Below are 6,000 nucleotides of genomic sequence, written 5' to 3' on the forward strand. Positions count from 1 at the left end.
TTTTTTTTACAGTTTGACGCATTTAGTGTAATTTTTTTCCCATCAGCAGCTTTTAGACCTTCACAAATTGGATCTACTATATTCCTCATATTTTTCGAATTCAATACGTTAAAAGGAATGCTGTCTTCTGTTACCAACCCGATGTATGACCTTAACAGCTCTTTCTTGTTGACCTCAATTTTTATTTTGCGTTTCCTTATGGTTTTCAGCGTTGAATTCGACGATGACGCGACACTTTCGGCACTTGACACGTTAAAGGTAATTTGGTGTTTTTTAAGTAAATGGGATTTTAAATTAGAAAGTCTGTTATTTTTCATCGAAATTTTGCAAATATTGCATATAGCTTGGCCTTGCTCAATGTTGTTTTCAAAATGTTTCCACACATCACTTTGAGCCATAGCTAAATACGTCCTGCTCCTTCCAAAAACTTTTTAGAAATGAAATTAGCAAAAATAAAAGCGCGTAGCTTTGCAGTTACTACATGACGACTCCCTAAAATGTTTCTTTGCTGCTGCTTTGAAGAAGAAGCAAGCTACAGCATATGACTTGCATATTGCTTCGACAGTCGGCAGTTTTCGTATTTTGCTTTTGCTTCGACTGCGACTGCCGACTTTTTCAGAAGCAGCAGCAAAAGCAATAGAAACTTCCAGACAGTTTTCCTAGCTGCTGCTTCGACTGTTGCTACCGACTGAAAGCAGCAGCACAGCAGCAGTCGAAAATCAGAAAGCAACGACTTGCTGTTGCTTCGACAGTCGGCAGTTCTCGGATTTTGCTTTTGCTTCGACTGCGACTGCCGACTTTTTCAGAAGCAGCAGCAAAAGCAAAAGCAGGCTAAATGAAAATTCAGGCAGTTTTTTAAACACTGAACGTTATGGGGCTCACCCAACTTGCCCAATTTATCCACCAATCTCCTCTAGATGGCTCTCCCACACACTTTAGCACCCACAACACTCTCACGCACGTTGACCTCACTCTCGCATCAGCGACCCTAGCACTTGAATCCGCTTGGTCTATCGAAACAAATACGTTTGGAAGCGACCACTTTCCTATTATAACAACACTATTTGACACTACATCTACACCAACCATCTTACCAAAATTTAAACTAGATAAAGCAAACTGGCCAAAATACGAAGAAGCCAGTAACTACTTCAGCCTCCAACGCCCCATAAGCCATAATCTGAACAAAGAAACCGCTATCCTAACTAAAATAGTCCACCAAAGCGCTAACTGCTCCATCCCACAAACATCACCCTACCGCTTTTCAAAACGTACGGTTCCTTGGTGGAACTCTCACCTACAAACCCTTAAGAAATCCAAAAACTTTTACTTCAATATCCTTCGACGAAACCTTTCTAATACGAATATAATAAACTACAGGAAAGCCAACGCCTCCTTAAACGCGAAATAAAAATAGCCAAACGAAAATCACTTGAAATCTTCACCTCGGAAATAAATCCAAACTCCTCAACTTCCCAAATCTGGAGCAACCTACGCAGATTCTGTGGCCTTCGACAAAGAATCGGTATTCATTGCATCGCAAGACCTAACTCACCCACCAAAATTACAGACAGTCTGGCCATAGCCAACGAACTGTGCTCTTCCTGGTCCACCGAATCAAATGACGAAAATTTCTCTTCAACTTTCACCCATCACAAAAACAACCTAATACCCTTTGCTCACAACTACCAACTTTCCACTAGTGCACTTAAAATAGAATCTGACATCACCACCCTCGAACTCAATATAGCTCTCTCAAAACAAAAGGGAAAGTCCCCGGGCTTTGTTCGGGTATCCTACCTAATGCTACAAAACCTTCACCCAACAGTAAAACTACGACTACGTGATCACTTTAACAATATATTAAACACCCTGCAGGAAAAATGCGAACTAGTCTGAAAAACAACTAGTTAAATAACTAATATAAAGCAACCGGAATTTGTCTGAATGCATTTGGACTACACAGGGTCTAGAAAATTTGTGCTAGTCGAAAAAATGATTAATACAAAACTAGTAAAAAATAAACTTGCCTCGGACTAGTACCTTTCTGACAAAAAAAACCTTAAAAATATTTAACTGGTAGAACAAATACATGTTAGGGTCTAGTTAAAAGGCAACTGGAATTTAACTAGTTGCAAATGAAACACATGTGATCCAAAAATATAGCCTAGAGTGTAAATGTCTTGGGAAATTTTGCACTAAACAAATCAAACACTCAAAGTCCTCGGTTCAATCCCCAGTGTCTGTACATTTTTTTTGTTTGCTAGGTGATGCTTTAGTTTTATTTTAAACTTTGTTTAATCTGTCCGAGGCAATATATATGTGGAAAATCACTGTTTTTGAATTATTTCACACTAAAATTCATAAACCTTGTTAGGGCATTACAAAATGTGATGCGTGTATGGCTCAATCAGTTAGTGTGTCTACAAATCCAAAGGTCCCGGGTTCAAGTCCTAGAGAGGGTGACTTGGCTCAAAAAAAGTAAGTTTGTTTTAATTCCATTTAATTATCATTTACTGTATTTGATTACATAATAAACATCAGAAATTCTCTAAGGACCGCGCCTATTAATTGGATACTAAATTAGGAGAGCGTCAAGTTAGGCATCGTCAAGTACTAGTGAAATCAAATCACTTGATGGTTTAGAGATTAATTTTTAGTTTTTTCGTGAAAATATTTTTTTTAGTGTAGTTTAACAGCTGTAACCATAAATTGGTTAACAGTCACTGGTGCAAAACTGGTAGCAAATGGACTAGTTGTTTCCGAAGACAAGCATATGAAAAATGGACCACTTCGTTACAAGGAAATGGACATAACTTGAACTAGTTAACCTTCTTGACCCAACTAGTATTTTAATAGTCCAAAACTGATTCCGTTTCCTGCAGGGTATGAAGTTTGAATTGTTACCATTAAAAAAAAATCTTTAAAATATAAACCAAATTTTTTTGTTTTTGTTATGAATTATCTTTAATATAAAACCTTATTTGCAGCTGTTTAGCTTATAACATCGAAGTTACAGCTAAAAACATAAGCATATAACCAAAATCGAACATTTTCAAAAAAAAAAAAATGTGATCTCCAAAAATTAAAAACAAAATTTTTTAAGTTGGCGAAAATTATAACAAACAAGAAAGGAAGTTAACTTCGGCCAGCCGAAGTTTATATACTTTTGCAGGTATTCCTACTTAAAATGTTGTTTTTACATTGTCAAAGTTACAATAGTTGTTCTATTATTTTTTTGATTATTCCTATGGGAGCCATAAGATATAGTGGTTCGATCCGGCTCGTTCCGTTATATGTACTACCAGCAATAGAAAGAAGACTTTTGGGAAAGTTTCATCGCGATAGCTTTAAAACTGAGGGACTAGTTCGCATAGAAACGGACAGAAGAAGTTGAATATGTAAATGTAACTTACCCTTTCCATTGTCCATTGATGTGGATTTAAATAAGTCCATCCTTTCTCATCAGTAAAGTAGCCCAATTTGGTCGTGAGGAAACCACATTAGTCGATAGGCACTTACCTCATTAGATTTGTAAGCACGTCCTTTCTCGTCCCTCGGAGCCCCTTAGGACTAGACGACCCAAAAAGGTGCAATTGCCCAAATACCGCCTGCTCGAAGATTGCTTTCGCGGCGTCTATAGGCTTCTGATCTTCACTGGTGCTATCGCTGTGACCCGCTGTGCTCAGCAAGGAAGCCTAGATAAAGAAACATCAATCTAAGTACCTGCAATGAAAGATATTGTTAATTATTAAATGTAATCAGAGAATAAAAATGATTGTGTGAGTCGCTTTCCTGTTGGGAGAGATGGACCGACCGGAATCCGGCCGTTGACGATGGGTGGTGTCTCCCTCGCATCCCTTGGGGCACCACAGGAAGGGTGGGTGCGCTGTGGCAGCCACATCTAATGCCACTTTTCCGTCAAATTGTCCACAAATTGTAAGTCTTAGCTTGTTTACGTTTTCTTGTTAGAGACGTAGTTGGGGAACTGTGGGACATTGGGGGTACTCCGCCCTGAGAGTTCCGGAGCTAGCCGGTGCTGTCCCGGGAGAATCAATCTTGGCAGTTCCATAACAAAATACAAATTATTTAGTCGTATATATACCGCTTTAGAAAGGGTATACGAGCATTGGCACGCGCCAACAGCGAAATTGAAGCAAAAGAAATCGGGTAAAGGGGTTAGAAGAAGACTTGGTGCATCGCATTATTTTCGAAGGTTTTCTAAGAGAACGAGGTTTTGCGTGATTTGTTAAATCTTTTGTGGCAAGTGATATTGTACATAAATTAAAGTCAGGTAAGTGCTACCTTAAATGTAAGATATTGTGATAGACTTAACTTTAACTTGCACCAATTTTGAAAGTGATTTGTGTTTTGCAAAAAAACCTAGAAAGTTCTGCTTTGTAACCATAAGAAACAAAACAAAAATAAAATATATATATATTTACAGATCAAGAAAGTGGGAAAAATAATAATTTATCGAAATGCCTGAAGCTGATTATTTCAGATAGTCTGGTCATCGACTATAATCTGGACGGAAGCAGCGGGAAAAAGTCTTTAAAAGCACGCAAAGGGCAATATGCGGTGCTTAAGCAATTATTTGAATATTAAATACAAATGATAATACTTTTTTTCATTAATTTTTTCAGGAGCGTTGACCCATTATTCCGAAGACATTGACAAAAACCTTAGAAAGGCCTTGCTTAATATTAAAAACAAATTAGTAAAACAAAAATCTAGAAATAATAATAATAATTTCAATAACTTAAATAACACAGCTTAAAAAAAATAAAAAAAGGATATATAAATGAATGAAATGAAATAAATAAATTGAAATAAATAAAATTAAATAAATGAATTGAAAATATAAATTTGTATGTAATTTTTTTTGTTTTAATGAAATTGCTGATGACATTTTAGAAAAAGTCATTTGACATTTTAGAAAATCATGCGTGACATGTCACAGGGTGGGGACGTCTCATATGACAAATTCGTATAAGGCACTGGTAATATCACCGGTGACTTCGAAGAAATTGTCATTTGAGCTGTCACTATGATACGGGGTAGGGCATCTCGAACAAATGTCTCTATGGAAAGTCACGAGTGCCAAATGACATGTCACTAGTGATTCACCAGGCGATTCACGAGTGAAAACTGATTTCTGGAACTGAAGGGTTCCCTTCAACACCAGTGCCTTATACGAATTTTTCATATGAGACGTCACCACCCTGTGACATGTCACGCATGATTTCACGAGTGACTTTTTCCAAAATGTAATCAGCAATTTCATTGAGGGACCGTAACAGTTATAACTTTTTAAATAAAAATTACATTTTAACAGTTAAACTCTGATTTTTATTTTAAAAATCAAAACATAACAGTTATTCTCAATTTTTATTAAATAAATCAAATGTTACTTTGATTTTTATTTAAAAGTCAAAGCATAACAGTTATTCTGATATTTTTATTTTGGCATAACAGTTATTCAATGATTTTTATTTTAAAAATCAAAAATAAAAATCAAAACCAAATATCTTTTAAACCACGCGGAATACAAAAAAACGGGAAACGCACTTTTATTTTTCGGATGAATACCTTTCATATGATATTTCATATGTATGTTAAAAACAAATGTTCAGGATTCTAAAATTAATATTATTAATATGCTATATATACACGGGAACTTCTTTGTTATGTTCCGGTAATATTAAATTTAGTAAAAAAAATCAAATTGGTAGGAAAAGCACAGTCAAAATGCACCTGTTCCTCTGTTTCTTTCTGCCTGAAATTAAGGCGTCGAATTCGCGGTTATTTCTAACTAAAAAATAATACCTTCTGCAAAATTTCTGCAACCAAATAAAACCAAATAAAACCATTCCAAAAATAAATTACAAATCTTTGCGCTCTCAATAAAAAAAATGGCACAAATCGACATTAAAAACAAGAGAGAACGCTATAGTCGGGTTGGTGTCCCGACTATTTAATACCCGTCACTCAGCTAAA

The sequence above is a fragment of the Drosophila takahashii genome, chromosome 3L (assembly GCF_030179915.1).
Source record: "Drosophila takahashii strain IR98-3 E-12201 chromosome 3L, DtakHiC1v2, whole genome shotgun sequence".
NCBI classification, from domain to species: Eukaryota; Metazoa; Arthropoda; class Insecta; order Diptera; family Drosophilidae; genus Drosophila; species Drosophila takahashii.